Consider the following 17,809-nt stretch of genomic DNA (forward strand, 5'->3'; position numbering starts at 1 on the left):
TCATCATATAGTTGAAAGAATTGTTAAAGATGGTTAAAGGTGAGTGGAAGTGAAATGGTTAAAGAAATTAGTAAGTTAGAAAAGTAGGTTAGTGATATGATGATATATAGGCTTAATTGGACGAGAAGTTGCGGTTCATGTTCACAGTTATTGTGCAAATCCTGGAAGTCAAAAGGAAGTGGAAATTGCCCAAAACTGAAATAAAGATCGAAATGAAACTAATTTCCTTGAAAATCGGGCAGCATTCCGGCTTAAAATTGGACGTCCCCGGATAGCAAGTTAGCACAATTAGCATGGAAAACAACATCAATTAGGCAAAGTGGCAGTGGTATAGCATTCAGGCAACAGGAAATGCACAAAAACAGTCCAAAATTGGCATACAATCATCCAGATAAGCAGACAGCAGAATATGCACGAACGGAGCACTTATCAGGCCTAGAATCCTCTATCCAGCCCTAGCTACCTAACCGCAATTATTTCTATCTAACCTAACATACAAAGTTCTAAGTCTAACTAACTAACATGCAATTATAGTGATTAACATAAACGAATAATAAAAAAGGAAAAACAGAAAAAGATAACAGAAATGGAGCAGGAACCTGGGAGCAGAGAAGAACTAAGAATGGAAAGGAAACTGGGGTGGAATAGGGCCAGGAGCTGCGCCGCCGTGGACGGTGACGGGGAGTGATGCATTTGCATATTTACTATATTAGCTAGTTAGTTTAGTTGGTTTTAGCTTAGTTTCACTCATTTTCTCTAAATAAACAAGTCCTTTTATGAGTTTTATCTTCATGCATGAGAATACCAAGGAACATGTGATTCTAGCCAAATTCATGCAAATGATTTAAAGAATATATACATGAATGAGTATGAATGAATCTCATGGAATTTGTGCATGAATTGGTAAGACTTTGAAGCTATTTCTTTGGTTTATGATAGGTGATGAAGCAAGAAGACAATGATGCAAGGAAATCTTGGAGCAAGAAGGAGATGCATGTTGCCAACTTGATCCTCAAGTTGGCAACGCCCATTTGATGCAACCAGGATGAGAGAGCACGTTGGCAACTTGGTTTCCAAGTTGCCAACGCCCAAATTGGTGCTGCCAGGAGGTGTAGCACGTTGGCAACTTGGAAACCAAGTTGGCAACGTGCTAGTGCATGATCAGCAGAAATTGCAGCCTGACCTTCCCCTCTTCAAGGATGAATATCTCGAACCACAAGGATCCAATTGACATGATTCCAATTGCGTTGAGAAGCTGACATCAAGAGCTTTCCAACGATATACAATAGTCCATAATGTGGCAAGGAATGGAAGCTCAAATCAGAGGGAAACTTAAGCCCCAGATGCAAGGGAATGAAGCATTGCAAGTTGCCAACTTGAACACCAAGTTGGCAACGCCAGGAGCCACCAGGGGAGGATGTCACCAAGTTGCCAACGCCAACACCAAGTTGGCAACGCCAGAATGTGCACCAACCACGTTGCCAACGCCCAATGGCCGCACCAACCAAGTTGCTAACGCCAGGGAGAGGCACCACTCAAGTTGCTAACGCCAATCAAGGCACCAACCACGTTGCCAACGCTAGATGGGCGTTGCCAACGCCAACTTGTCAAGCAAACTTGGAGCCTTGAGAAAGGCTCGAGCACGTTGCCAACGTGCTAAAGAGAAGGAGTGTTTGGCAACAACGCCAGGAAATTGTGGTGCACGTTGCTAACTTGGAATGAATGGGCGTTATTCACAACAACTCCAACAAGGCAGCCTGAACATGTCCACTTCAATGGAAGATATCTTGAGCTACAGAGATCCAAATTGAGTGCTTCCAGTTGCGTTGGAAAGCTAACATTCAGAGCTTTCCAACCATATATAATAGTCCATGATGGAGCACAATATTGGAGCCAAACCAGAGTCATCTTTAGGCCCTAAAAACAAGAATATGAAGTGAAATTTAAGGGAGCTAGAGAGGAGCCTTGGAGTGTGGCTCGAGCACGTTGCCAACGTGCTGGATAGGGGGCGTGTTTTGCAACAACGCCAGCCCCAAGCCCCTGCCTTGGGAGGCTAGGCACGAGCACGTTGCCAACTTGGGGGTTAAGGTGCGTTTTTGGCAACAACTTGGCAACAACTTGGCAGCTTGACCTTACCTTCTTTGAGGAAGCATAACTTGAGCTAGGAAAGTTCAAATGAGGTGATTCTAGTGGCATTAGAAAATAGACATCAAGAGCTTTCCAATGATGTATAGTAGTCCATATTGAAGCAGAAGGTTGACACTCAAATTCTGGGCTACATTTAGCATGAAAGTAGAGCCAAGAAGAGAAAGAGCAAGTTGTTTGCAACAACTTGGGCTAGCAACGCCCAAGTCTCAAACTCACTTCCAGGAAATTGGCATGCACGTTGCCAACGTGCACTAAGGCCTGAGTTATTGCCAACAACGCCCCTCAATGGGCCAGAATTGGTGCCAACTTGATTTGCTTCCCTTATTCATCACAAAGGCTAACAACTTCTCCAATTGAGCCAAGAATTCAACAAAGAGGAAGCCCATATTGCTAACCCAAGTGAAGATCTTTGGAAGAGCTTTAGGACTAGTATAAATAGAGATTGAGTTTGTACTTGTAGGGGACTTTTACACTTTTACTTTTGATTACTTTTTAACACTTAGCATTTTTATTCACTCTTAGCACTTTTATTTTGGAGAACTCTCTAGCACTTCCGGGAGGATACCCGGAGAGCTATTTTGGTTTTTCTTTTGGAACTTTTCTTCTTGAGTTTTAAGTTTTAAGCATTTCCTTATTCTTCTTCTTCTTCCTTTATATTTAGTTTAATTTTGATTTATGGCAATTGTTGTTGAAATTGGAGCAATGACTCACTAAACTCCACTTTCATTAGGGGGAGGAGCTCTGTTTGTTGGAATGAATTGGTGAACCCATCCTCTCCTCCTCAATTCTAGTGGTTGATCTAAAGAGGGAACTCTTGCTCTTCATAGATTCAACCACCATCGAGAGAGGGGTTAATCTACATGAATTATGTGGTGAATTTGAGGAATGAGCCACATAATTCAGTTTAGAGTTCATCCTCTCATGATTCCTTTAATCAATATACCTTGGTTAGTATGTGAGATGTAACTCTCCTTGGTTGAGATTATAGGAATTGTGTGGCTGGATTAGATTTGAGCTTCATCTCTTCTCATGAACAATTAGATCACGAGAGTGGCAATTGGTTATGTTGAGAGAGATTGAATTACCAAGAGATTGGGATTCAATCACCCACTTGCCATGGATCTATACCCATGATTGAGGAAGATTTGACTAACATCAATTCATGAAAACTAGCATCTCTGATCCCTAATGATCCTCTCTATCATTAATTCTCATTTCTCTTGCTCTAGTTATTTGATTACCCATTTCCCAATCCCCTTCTACATTCTGTCTATTTACCACTCTTGTTATTTACATTCTGTTCATTTACTTCTTGTCATTTACTCTTATGTTCTTTAAATTTCTGCAACTTTTAATTCCATGCAATTTATCTTTGATGTCATTTAAGTTTCTTGCACTTTAAGTTTCCGTCATTTACTTGCACTTTATTTCTATCTTCTAGTTCTTTACATTCCTTGCCATTTAAATTCCTGCAATTATGTTCAAAAGTCACAATGCTCATAAAACCAAAACCATGTTTGCTTGACTAAATTTACCATTTAACTAAAGTTGCTTAATCTACCAATCCTCGTGGGATCGACCTCACTCTTTGTGAGTTTTATTACTTGATACGACCCGGTATACTTGCCGGTAAATACGTGAAATTAATTTTTTACGTATCAAGTTTTTGGCGCCGTTGCCGGGGATTGGAAAGATTGACAATGATTAAGTGAAAGGTGGTTTAGATTAAGCATTTTTTTTTATTTTTGTTAAGCCCACTAACTGTTTGATACTTTGTTTCACTAACTCCAATTCCACTCTAGTTCTAGAATATTTCACTTGTGATTTTGGTTCTGTTTGTGTATGTCAGGAACAAGTAGACGTGATATTGAGGACGAGAGAACCCGCCGAAGGTTAAGGAGAGCAGAAAGAGGAAAGTTCATAGTTGGTGAAGAAGGGTCAGAGGAATCAGAGGGAGAAGATCAAGTCATGGAGGATGAGATGCACAACCCTCCTGGAGGGGTCAACAATAATGGTGGACACGCTAGAAGGGTGTTATCTTCGTATACCATCCCTGATCCAAGACATTGTGGGAGCAGCATTGCCACTCCAAATGTTCAGGCCAACAACTTTGAGTTGAAACCTCAGCTCATCACTTTGGTACAGAACAATTGCTCTTATGGAGGGGGACCTCTTGAAGACCCAAATCAACATCTCTCTGTTTTTCTGAGGATATGCAATACAGTGAAGACAAATGGAGTGCATCCAGATGTCTACAAGTTGTTGCTATTCCCATTTTCTTTGAGGGACAAGGCCACTCAATGGCTAGAGTCATTCCCCAAGGAGAGCCTCAATGATTGGAATGAAGTGATGAGAAGATTTCTAGCAAAGTTCTACCCACCTCAAAAGATCATCAAGTTGAAGACAGAGGTTCAGACTTTTAGGCAAATGGATGGGGAGTCGCTATATGAAGCCTGGGAAAGGTACAAGGCACTAATGAGAAGATGTCCCCCTGACATGTTTAGTGATTGGGTTAAGCTCCAAAACTTCTATGAAGGCTTAAACTTCGAAGCAAGGAAGGGACTAGACTACTCATCAGGAGGATCACTCAACATGATGAAAACTGCCGAGGAGGCCCAAGACCTCATTGAGATTGTGGCAAACAATCAGTATTATTACTCATCAGAGAGGCAGCACAATCCACCCCCAAAGAAAGGTGTAATGGAGCTTGAAGGTGTTGATGCTATCTTGGCACAAAACAAGTTGATGCACCAACAAATCCAACAACAAATGGAAATGATGACAAAGAGAATGGATGGTTTCCAGCTAGCATTAGTGAACACAACAAATCAACCATCACTTGAATGGAGCCAAGGTGAAGGGGCCACGGTTAAGCAACCACAAGAACAAGTTCAATACATGCAGAACACTTCAAATTCTCAGGATGAATTTCATGGTGATACATACAATTCATCTTGGAGAAATCATCCCAATCTAAAGTGGGGTGAAAACCATTGGCAAAAGAACAACAACCACAATCACACCCGCACCACAAATAACCAAAACCACCATGCCAACAACACTAACCAATATAGAAAAATACAAAACACATATCAACACCCTCACAATAACTCACAAACTCACCAAAACAACTTCCCTGCACCAACATCCAACACACAGAATTACCACACTAATCCACCCAACAACTTCCAACAACAATCAACCCCCATCATATCCCCAATTGACCATCATGAGACTAGAATCTCAAGTCTTGAAGCAACCTTGCAAGCACTTGCTCAAACCACTCAAGCCTTAGCTAAGGGACACAAGGAACATGAGGTCATCATGAAGAATATTGAGAGACAAGTGGGACAAATAGCCAAACAAGCAGAGCGACCAACCAATGTTCTTCCAAGTGATACGATACCCAACCCTAGAGACACAGAAAAAGCCATAAAATGGGAGGAGTGTAAAGCAATCACCCTGAGAAGTGGGAAGAAAGTAGAGACAGAAGCCATTACTCAGGAAGAGCACATCAAAGAAGGCTTAAAAGAAGAGGTGAAGGAACAAAAGCAGGAGCAAGAAACCTATACACAAAGTGATAAATTAGCTAAGAAGGAGGCAGTGAAAGCATACCAACCAATACTCCCATACCCTCAAAGGTTTAAAGAAGAGAACAAAGAGAAGCAATATTCCAAATTCTTGGAAATATTCAAGACACTACACATCAACATCCCCTTCATTGAAGCACTTGAACAGATGCCCCTATATGCTAAGTTCATGAAGGAATTGTTGACAAAGAAAAGAGCCTTGAAAGAGGGACAAACGGTTGTGATGACCAGGGAGTGTAGTGCCATCATCCAGAAAAAGTTGCCAAAGAAGATGAAAGACCCAGGGAGCTTTCACATCCCCTGCACAATAGGTAACATGATGGTTGAGAGAGCATTTTGTGATCTTGGTGCAAGCATAAATTTGATGCCTCTATCTTTGATGAGGAAGCTTCAGATTCATGAATTGAAACCTACAAAGATAGCCCTTCAAATGGCGGATAAATCTATTCAACAAGCACTTGGGGTTGTAGAGAATGTATTAGTAAAGGTGGACAAATTTTTCCTCCCAGTTGACTTTGTCGTCCTAGACATAGAGGAAGATGACAACACTCCCATTATTCTAGGGAGGCCCTTTTTAGCTACTGCCAGGGCATTGATAGATGTCGAAAAAGGAGAATTAATGCTAAGGGTGCATGATAAGCATATAGTGTTCCATGTCTTCAAGAATTTGCAAGACTCCACCCAAGAGGAAGAGTGTATGAAGATTGATTCCATAGATCCAAACTTGAAAGAGGCACCTGATGAGGCACTTCCAAGCTCATGCAGGAAAGAAAATGAAGAGGTGGAGGTGCTGCAACAAGCTCAAAGAATAGAGGAGAAGCTGCAATCAAAGTCAGCATTTAAGATTCATAGCAAGGACTGTCCAAAAATTGAGATTCCAAAACCTGAACTATCTCCTGGAAAAGAAGAGAGTCCCAAGAAGAAAATGCCAAGAGGATGGAGAAACAAGAAAATCTCTACTGAAGACTTCTCACCAGGGGATAAAGTGATGCTAACTTACCAACCAAAAGAGACATCTCCACACTTTTCTGGATACTACACAGTGAACAAAATCCTCTCACTTGAACATGTGGAAATCATCAAGAATGATACTGGAAGGAAGCTCACGGTGAGAGGGGAAGGATTAAGGCACTATGATCATCATCCGCCCTAAAGAGGGACAAATGTCAAGCTAGTGACAATAAAAGAGCGCTTGTTGGGAGGCAACCCAACCAGAGGTAACCATCTTTTCATATCTAATTCAATAAAACTGTTAATTAGTTTCATCTAGATTGCAAGAAGCTAAGTTTGGTGTTGCACACCAAAACAATCTAAGGGAGAATGAAGGATTCTAAATTTGGTGTTCCACCAAATTCCCATCATAAAACACATTCTCACTTTCTGCCATAAGGCTAGCTTCATGCATTTAGACGGACTAGTTAATTATCTTGCTGTTTTCTAGTTCTTAGTCTATTACCTTAGAAAAAGAAGAAAGAGTTTCACACATGGTTAATTTGATGCATTGGCAAGGTACTAAGTTTGGTGTTCCCACACCAAAGTAAGTTCAAAAAGCCCACAAATAAATCATGCAGACTAACCACTGTTTCTAAGTGCTTGGGGAACAAGCAACTTTTAATATCATTGTAGAATGTCATACAAGCCTTTGGAGGGATTAAGCATCATCAATCAAAGAAGCAAAAGATGAACATAAAGGGCTAGCAATGATGATGATGAGAAGAAAAGCAAGTGAACTCCAACAGGTTGTATTGTTAAGTGATATTTTACATCAAATGTTGCTGTGATTGAAAGTTGGATTGTATCCTTATTTGCCCTGTTTGTCTGCATCATATAATTTTTCTCTTTATATTCCCGCCTGCCTTCATAGCATAGTCTTTCTTTATAATAAGCAAGATGCTTGATTATTCACAACATTCTTATCTTCAAAACTTGTTTGCACTCAATTTTCAAGAATGCATCACATGAAAGTTCTTTGAAAAGAAGGATTGAGGAATAAAATCAGTTTTTGAGGCAAGCAAAAGATTAGGAGAAGTGGTGGTTCTAGTAGTATGATCATGTATTGAGGTTGCATGCTTGTGAAAAATTGCATGGGAGCTCATAGGCAGGACATGAAGTTCAAAGAAGTATTGTAGAGATTCTCAAAAATCTATTGATCCAAGAAGCAGCAAACAAAGCAAAAGGAAGAAAAGAAAGTGCAAAAACAAAAAGAACATGGCCCAAGGCTCTGAGCATCAAAACAAAAACTCAAAAGAGTTGCTATCCTAGTAAATGCTTGTGGTTGAAGTGTGTCAAGGAAAGAGGCTTGAGCAAGTAAATCCTTGGGGGTGCTTTAACACCTAATACCTTAAAACCAACTGGTTTAGGAGTATTGATTGAAAGCTTATCTAAAGAGCCGCCTTGAGACATGACACTTAGAGTCGAGGTCAAAGCACAAAAATTATAAGCTGCTTCAAGGTGATTACATATAAAGAGATCTCCATGATATCATTTGAATGAAAGTCCTAAGATCTAAGACTTCCAAAATGTAAGGACTGATAAGCACTGGGACCCTTGCATGAACACATAATTCAGAGTTCACCCCACTATCACCTAATCACTTCACTCACCAAGGTATTACAAGCTGTTCCTCAACTCATTCCAATTAAAAGAAATCTTTGTGCATAGTTCTTTTGTTGCTTGAGGACAAGCAAGGTTTAAGTTTGGTGTTGTGATGCATTTGCATATTTACTATATTAGCTAGTTAGTTTAGTTGGTTTTAGCTTAGTTTCACTCATTTTCTCTAAATAAACAAGTCCTTTTATGAGTTTTATCTTCATGCATGAGAATACCAAGGAACATGTGATTCTAGCCAAATTCATGCAAATGATTTAAAGAATATATACATGAATGAGTATGAATGAATCTCATGGAATTTGTGCATGAATTGGTAAGACTTTGAAGCTATTTCTTTGGTTTATGATAGGTGATGAAGCAAGAAGACAATGATGCAAGGAAATCTTGGAGCAAGAAGGAGATGCATGTTGCCAACTTGATCCTCAAGTTGGCAACGCCCATTTGATGCAACCAGGATGAGAGAGCACGTTGGCAACTTGGTTTCCAAGTTGCCAACGCCCAAATTGGTGCTGCCAGGAGGTGTAGCACGTTGGCAACTTGGAAACCAAGTTGGCAACGTGCTAGTGCATGATCAGCAGAAATTGCAGCCTGACCTTCCCCTCTTCAAGGATGAATATCTCGAACCACAAGGATCCAATTGACATGATTCCAATTGCGTTGAGAAGCTGACATCAAGAGCTTTCCAACGATATACAATAGTCCATAATGTGGCAAGGAATGGAAGCTCAAATCAGAGGGAAACTTAAGCCCCAGATGCAAGGGAATGAAGCATTGCAAGTTGCCAACTTGAACACCAAGTTGGCAACGCCAGGAGCCACCAGGGGAGGATGTCACCAAGTTGCCAACGCCAACACCAAGTTGGCAACGCCAGAATGTGCACCAACCACGTTGCCAACGCCCAATGGCCGCACCAACCAAGTTGCTAACGCCAGGGAGAGGCACCACTCAAGTTGCTAACGCCAATCAAGGCACCAACCACGTTGCCAACGCTAGATGGGCGTTGCCAACGCCAACTTGTCAAGCAAACTTGGAGCCTTGAGAAAGGCTCGAGCACGTTGCCAACGTGCTAAAGAGAAGGAGTTTTTGGCAACAACGCCAGGAAATTGTGGTGCACGTTGCTAACTTGGAATGAATGGGCGTTATTCACAACAACTCCAACAAGGCAGCCTGAACATGTCCACTTCAATGGAAGATATCTTGAGCTACAGAGATCCAAATTGAGTGCTTCCAGTTGCGTTGGAAAGCTAACATTCAGAGCTTTCCAACCATATATAATAGTCCATGGTGGAGCACAATATTGGAGCCAAACCAGAGTCATCTTTAGGCCCTAAAAACAAGAATATGAAGTGAAATTTAAGGGAGCTAGAGAGGAGCCTTGGAGTGTGGCTCGAGCACGTTGCCAACGTGCTGGATAGGGGGCGTGTTTTGCAACAACGCCAGCCCCAAGCCCCTGCCTTGGGAGGCTAGGCACGAGCACGTTGCCAACTTGGGGGTTAAGGTGCGTTTTTGGCAACAACTTGGCAACAACTTGGCAGCTTGACCTTACCTTCTTTGAGGAAGCATAACTTGAGCTAGGAAAGTTCAAATGAGGTGATTCCAGTGGCATTAGAAAATAGACATCAAGAGCTTTCCAATGATGTATAGTAGTCCATATTGAAGCAGAAGGTTGACACTCAAATTCTGGGCTACATTTAGCATGAAAGTAGAGCCAAGAAGAGAAAGAGCAAGTTGTTTGCAACAACTTGGGCTAGCAACGCCCAAGTCTCAAACTCACTTCCAGGAAATTGGCATGCACGTTGCCAACGTGCACTAAGGCCTGAGTTATTGCCAACAACGCCCCTCAATGGGCCAGAATTGGTGCCAACTTGATTTGCTTCCCTTATTCATCACAAAGGCTAACAACTTCTCCAATTGAGCCAAGAATTCAACAAAGAGGAAGCCCATATTGCTAACCCAAGTGAAGATCTTTGGAAGAGCTTTAGGACTAGTATAAATAGAGATTGAGTTTGTACTTGTAGGGGACTTTTACACTTTTACTTTTGATTACTTTTTAACACTTAGCATTTTTATTCACTCTTAGCACTTTTATTTTGGAGAACTCTCTAGCACTTCCGGGAGGATACCCGGAGAGCTATTTTGGTTTTTCTTTTGGAACTTTTCTTCTTGAGTTTTAAGTTTTAAGCATTTCCTTATTCTTCTTCTTCTTCCTTTATATTTAGTTTAATTTTGATTTATGGCAATTGTTGTTGAAATTGGAGCAATGACTCACTAAACCCCACTTTCATTAGGGGGAGGAGCTCTGTTTGTTGGAATGAATTGGTGAACCCATCCTCTCCTCCTCAATTCTAGTGGTTGATCTAAAGAGGGAACTCTTGCTCTTCATAGATTCAACCACCATCGAGAGAGGGGTTAATCTACATGAATTATGTGGTGAATTTGAGGAATGAGCCACATAATTCAGTTTAGAGTTCATCCTCTCATGATTCCTTTAATCAATATACCTTGGTTAGTATGTGAGATGTAACTCTCCTTGGTTGAGATTATAGGAATTGTGTGGCTGGATTAGATTTGAGCTTCATCTCTTCTCATGAACAATTAGATCACGAGAGTGGCAATTGGTTATGTTGAGAGAGATTGAATTACCAAGAGATTGGGATTCAATCACCCACTTGCCATGGATCTATACCCATGATTGAGGAAGATTTGACTAACATCAATTCATGAAAACTAGCATCTCTGATCCCTAATGATCCTCTCTATCATTAATTCTTATTTCTCTTGCTCTAGTTATTTGATTACCCATTTCCCAATCCCCTTCTACATTCTGTCTATTTACCACTCTTGTTATTTACATTCTGTTCATTTACTTCTTGTCATTTACTCTTATGTTCTTTAAATTTCTGCAACTTTTAATTCCATGCAATTTATCTTTGATGTCATTTAAGTTTCTTGCACTTTAAGTTTCCGTCATTTACTTGCACTTTATTTCTATCTTCTAGTTCTTTACATTCCTTGCCATTTAAATTCCTGCAATTATGTTCAAAAGTCACAATGCTCATAAAACCAAAACCATGTTTGCTTGACTAAATTTACCATTTAACTAAAGTTGCTTAATCTACCAATCCTCGTGGGATCGACCTCACTCTTTGTGAGTTTTATTACTTGATACGACCCGGTATACTTGCCGGTAAATACGTGAAATTAATTTTTTACGTATCAGGGAGTGGCCGGCGGTGGTGTCGCTGAGGGAGGAGAAACTAAGGAGAGGAGGCTGGCTGGGAGAGGAGGAGGGACAGAAAGATTGGTTGGTGCTGAGGGAGGAAGGGGTAGTCGCCGGCGATGAGGATGGCGTGGCGGCGGAGATGGTGGCGTGGTGGTGGTGGCTTGGCTGAGAGGAGTGACTGTGGTGGTTGGTGTTCGGGCGGGGGCGGATGGATGAGAGAGAGAGAACGTGGGCGATTGGGGTGATGGCGAGGGAAGGGGTTGGCACCGGTGGTGGTTGCCGCTGCTGCGCGGCGGTTATAGCTGAGAAGGAGGAAGAAGAAGATGAAATGGGGGTTGGAGGAGGAATGTGCGCGACTGCGCAGCGTGCGTCGCGCATTAGGGTTATCCCTATTTTTGAATCGGCACGCGCGCACCTTGCGCGTCCGCGTCCCTTGAGGAAACTTGGGATCAACGCGTGCGCGTAGATCGCGCTTAAGCGTGTGTGAGAAAAATGGGAAGGGACGCGTGCGCGTACAGTGCGCGCACGCGTGCGTGGAGTTGGGCTAGGGGCTTAGAGTTGGCCCAACTCAGGCCTAACTCTTTGGAAAATGGCCTGGGAGTCGCGCCACCAGATCTGCGCGCACGCAGCATGTACGCGTCCGCGTGCATCGAGAGGAATGGAGATCCACGCGTGAGCGTACGGTGCGCTCTAGCATGGGATGGCAGAATAGGCAAGGGCGCGTGCGCGTACAGTGCGCGCACGCGTACATGAGATTGGGCCTGAGGCTTAGAATGGGCTTGAGGCACGCCCAACTCTCGGGTCCGTGGCCTAGTTTGGTGGCAGTACGCAAGGACGCGTGCGCGGTGAGTGTGCATCCGCGTACATTGTCGAGTTGTGAAATGGCGCACTAGCGCAATGCGTGCGCTAGCGTCTTGTCCATTATTGACATACAGGCGCGCACGCGGCAGGTGCGCGTCCGTGCAGGTCGAGTTGGGCTAGGGGCCTAAGGTTGGCCCAGAGCCGGTTCAACTCTCTAGGGTTTGGCTCAAAATTTTGCAACAGCACATCGACGCGGACGCGTCAAATGCGCGTCCGCGCGAATTTCCATGTTCGCATAAACGGCGCACACGCAGGCCCAACTCTCGGGTATGTGGGCGATGTTGCATCCCCACAGGGACGCGTACGCGTACAGTGTGCGCGCGCGTCCATCCCCCTTTTTTTTTCAGAAAAAAAATTGCTGGGTGCTCCCCTTAGTGTTCACAACTCTTATTCACTCAGCCATCATACAATTCACAAAAATGCAATTTTTTTGATATTATTCATCTACTACTAAACACAACATGCATGTGACTAAGCCAACAATTAAGTTGTACAAACAAATTTGTATGAAACATCTACCTACAATGGTAACTCAAATCACTTATTAAGTAAATTTAAAAGAGTGGAAAGAGTTTACCATGGTGGGGTGTCTCCCACCTAGCACTTTTAGTTTAAGTCCTTAAGTTGGACATTTTGAGATGCTTGTTGTCATGGTGGCTTATGTTTGTACTCATCCTTGAATCTCCAAGGATCTTTGCTTCTCAATTGGTTGACAGAATTTCCAACCATCTTCATCAAGCTCGGGCAGAGTTCTACCCAAGATATGAGTTCCTCTAATTGGTCTTCACATAGCGAACCGGGATCCCATATCTTGTCTTCACACCCATCCGTTAGTTGAGTTTCATGATTTTGTCGGATGGGCGGTTGACATAAAGGTGATTGACACATAGAATTCTCTTTATTCCACCAATGCTTCCTTCCAAACATCATCCCTATACCTTGGGGCATTGACCTTGATAAGCTTAACACCTACTTTCCAACCTCTACACAACTCCTTTTTAATTGTAATTCCACAAAGAGTTCTAAGTTGACCATCATTTTCAATCAAACCATATTCAAGTGAGAAATTAAAGCTTAGAGATAGAAATTTTACCCACTTAAATATTGTGTTGGATGGTAAGTTGGGAAGGGAGGCTTCCCCACACTTAGACAATGCAAGGTCCACTTCCTTGTGCTCTTCTTTGATTGTTTCTACCTCTTCACAAGCTTCTTCAAGTTCAACCGTTTTCCTTTTTCCACTTGGTTTGGTGTTGTTTTCAAGAACTTCATCTTGTCTAATGAGAGGTGATTCAATTTTGGATAGAAATTCATTGATGAATGAATCCATCTCTTGATCAACCTCTTCATATTCTTCAATTTCAATATACATCATGCCAACTTTTTCCTCTTGGTAGCTCTCTTTTGATTCACTCTCTTCTTCATTGTTCACCAAGGGTATGGGAGGTTGTGCACACTCTTCTATAATTTCAACTCCATGTCCAATGGGAGAGGATTCCATTGTAGAGAGAAATTCATCCATGATTGAATCCATCTCTTGATAAGCCTCTTCTAAGTCTCCAACGATGGTATGCCATGGAGGTTGCGCACCCTCCTCAACATCGATATCAAGCTTCTTGGAAGAGTGCTCCATGATGCTACATTCCCATGGACTTTCAACATCTCCTAAATCTTCAACCACTTCTCCCCTTTCTTCAATGATCATAGGCTCCTCCAATTGTTCCAGCACAAAATTCAACTCCCCCTTCTCCACCGGATTTTCCAATTTCTCCTTCATACCTTGCTCTTCTTTTGACCTTTCATATGTGGTCACGGAAGTACCTTGAGTCTTCAAACATTGGTGGGTTAAAGTATGCACCACCTTGGTCAAATTGGTCACAAACTCAAGTGTATCCCGCTTCATGGCCTCTTGTCCTTGAAGTAACAAAGTGAGAGAATCATCTATTAGGGCTTGGGGTGGGTAGGAAGGTTCATCATTTTGGAGAGAGGATTCATAATAGGAGGGTGGTTCTTCTTGGTAAGGTTGTGGAGATTGTGTGTATTGAGGTGGTTCTTGGTAGTAATCTTGATAGGGTTGTGGTGGTTCCAAGGGTTCTTGCTCATAATTGCCATAAAAATATGGTATGGATGATTGGTTATATGAGGGGTAGGGATCATAGGAAGGTGCTTGGTATGGAAAGGCTTGTGAGAATGGTTGAGGTTCATGTTGAGGGTGAGATTCATAGGCATATGGTGGCGGTGCTTGGAAGTCACAAGGTGATTCTGATGTCCTCTCCTCTCACTATGGAAACATCCCCATTTGATTCCTTCATGATTTCCAAATGTTCCATAGAAAGAACTTTCCTGATTGTGAACACTTGAGGGAGCTGGGAAGGAATGGGTTTAAGGCCAGGTGGGATTGGCAGATAATGACGTGATATCACTTTATCTCCCGGAGAGAAACCTTCAGTGGGAATTTTCTTGTTTCTCCACCCTCTTGGCAATTTCTTTACAATTCTTCCCTCTCTCTTGAGGATTTCTTCATTTACCCTTATGCTAGGAGGACCCTTCTGATCTGTCTCTATTGATTCTTGTGGCCTTAACTCTTGCAATTCTTGTCTGCCTTCAAAGGATTGTTTTAGAGTTTCAGCTGCTGGATTGCTTTCCTCCAAACACAGATGGCTACTATCATCCTTAGGCTTTTCAGGTTCTGGTTCAGGCTCAGATGCAGGTTTAAAAACATGGAAAATGAGCTGTTCATCATGTACTCTCAAAATTAGCTCTCCTTGTTCTATATCTATGAGCGCTCTAGCAGTGGCTAGAAATGGCCTTCCCAGAATGATAGGGTGTAGGTAGCTTTCCTCCATGTCCAAAATGACAAAGTCTGTGGGGAAAAAATAATTTCCCACTTTCACCAGCACATTCTCAACTACCCCTTCAGCTTGCTTTTGAGTTTTGTCAGCCAGTTGTATGATTACATCAGTGGATCTCACCTCATTCAGTTGTAGCCTCCTCATAAGAGTCAGAGGCATCACATTTATGCTAGCTCCTAGATCACAGAATCCCCTGTCAATTTTTGTTTCCCCTATGATGCAGGGGATATGAAAACTTCCTGGGTCTGTTTTCTTAGAGACCATATCCTTCTTGATGAGTGCACTGCATTCTTATTTCATTATTACAGTTTGTCCTCCCTTCAAAACTCTTTTCTTGCTCAGCAATTCCTTCAAATACTTGATATGTGTAGGCATCTGCTGGAGAATCTCAAGAAAGGGAATATTGATATGGAGAGACTTAAATATCTCTAAAAACCTTGAATATATTTTCCCTTTTTCACCTCCTCCTAACCTCTGAGGAAATGGTGCTTTTGGTTGGTATGTTTCCAGCATGCCTTCCTTTTGCATTTACTTGGCTTGCTCAGTTTCACTTTCCTGCTTAGCTTCTTCCACACCTTCTTTCAAGATTTCTGGCTCCTTTTCTGAGGGTCTGATTCCTTCTTCTTCTGAGACTTCCTTCAATATGGTGATGGCCTTGCATTCTTCCCATCTCACTCCCTTTTGTTCCCCTCTAGGATTCTTTTCAGTGTCACTAGGGAACACTGCAGTTGACTTGGGGGCCTGTTGAGATAGTTCTCCTACTAGAGACTCCATCATCTTGAGTTTTTCACCATGGTTCCTTAAGGTAGATCTCACATCATCCCTAAAGCTTTTCAACTCACTTATGTCCTGACCCATGTTCGCAAGCTTTCCTTCTATCCTGTTTAATTGATCTTGAAATTGTTGGTTCGGATTAGGTTGGGCAGGTTGATTATTTTGGTCATGATATGGTGGTTGGGAGTAAGTGTTTTGTGTGGCTTGGTATGATCTTTGGTTGGAGTTTTGGTATGTGGAATTGTTATGTTGGTTGTGGTTGTAATGTTTGTGGTTTTGTGGTTGGGTTTGCTGGTTTCCCCACCCAAAGTTTGGGTGGTTTTTCCATCCTGGGTTGTAAGTGTTGGAATGTGGATCATATGATTGCTTTTGTTGGTTTCCCACATAGTTGGCCTCTTCCCAATCACCTCCTTCAATGCTTACTTCCTCTTGATCTTGTGTGTGTATTGCAGCCACTTGCTTTGTGTCTAATTTCCTGGTGAGTTCTGCTAGTTGTTTGGCAAACACCTTGTTTTGGGCTAGAATTGTATCAACATGGTTCAGCTCCATGACTCCCTTAGTGTTGTGCCTCTCTGAAGCATAGTAGTACTCATTCTCAGCCACTGTCTCAATCACTTCAATGGCTTCTTCCACAGTCTTTTTCCTGTTCAATGAACCTCCTGATGAATGGTCTACAGCCTTCCTTGATTCATAAGAAAGTCCATCATAGAAAATATGCAATTGCACCCAGTCATGGAACATGTCTGGTGGGCATTTCCTTGTCAATTCTTTGAACCTCTCCCATGCCTCGTAGAGCGTCTCACCATCTTGTTGTCTAAAAGTCTGAACCTCAGATCGAAGCCTATTGACCTTTTGTGGGGGGTAGAAACGTGCCAGAAACTTGCTCTCCACCTCATCCCAGGTTGTTAGGCTTCCCCTTGGGAATGATTCCAGCCACTTAGCTGCCTTGTCCCTAAGTGAAAATGGGAACAAGAGCAGTTTATAGGCATCTTCCTGGACTCCATTGGACTTCACAGTGTCGCAAATTCTCAGGAATTTTGTGAGATGTTGGTTTGGGTCTTCATTAGCACTCCCACCAAATGAACAATGATCCTCCACCAGTGATATTAGCTGTGGTTTGAGTTCAAAATTGTTGGCCTGAATGGGTGGTTTTTGAATGCTGCTACCACAATTCCCAGAGGTTGGGTTTATGTATGAACCAAGAACCCTCCTCTCAGGAATGGCATTGTTTCCTTCAGCCCTCTCATGGTTGTGAACTTCTCAATCCATGTTGAGATCTAGAGCTTCCTCAAAATTGTCCTCAGATTCTCCTTCAGATTCTTCTTCTCCCAGTACTCTCTTCCCTCTTGCTTCCCTTCTAAGTCTATGAAGGGTCCTCTCTGGTTCGGTATATGGAGGAGTTGTTGTCTCTCCTCTCCTACCTGTCATACAAGAACACCGCACAAGCAGCAAACAAGTGAAATACTCTTGGTTAATGGAAGAGTATGGTTAGAGCAGTTGAGGAATTAATTCAAATAGTTAGTGGGTCAGTGAGTTAGTTGCTTGAATTGAAAGGCATAAGAAAGAAAAAGCAAGTAACAGAGTGCAGAAATTAAAATTTCAACAAGTAACTTGAACTAAATTAACAAAACAAAAAAATGCTCAATCTAGTTAACTTCCAATTGGAGAATTGTCAATCGAAAACCAATCCCCGGCAACGGCGCCATAAACTTGATGTGCATAAACTTGATATGCTACAATTTAGGAAATTGCAC

General features: G+C 42.3%; 1 non-coding gene across 1 annotated transcript; it reads left to right on the top strand.

Annotated features, from left to right (window-relative positions):
• The first annotated feature begins 16,794 nt into the window (after nt 1-16,794).
• LOC130971358 (small nucleolar RNA R71) lies at nt 16,795-16,898 on the top strand. Its single transcript, XR_009082581.1, has one exon. It is a non-coding gene; the product is annotated as a small nucleolar RNA R71 (small nucleolar RNA).
• Nucleotides 16,899-17,809: the final 911 nt, after the last annotated feature.

The sequence above is a fragment of the Arachis stenosperma genome, chromosome 3 (genome assembly GCF_014773155.1).
Source record: "Arachis stenosperma cultivar V10309 chromosome 3, arast.V10309.gnm1.PFL2, whole genome shotgun sequence".
In the NCBI taxonomy this organism is placed as follows: Eukaryota; Viridiplantae; Streptophyta; class Magnoliopsida; order Fabales; family Fabaceae; genus Arachis; species Arachis stenosperma.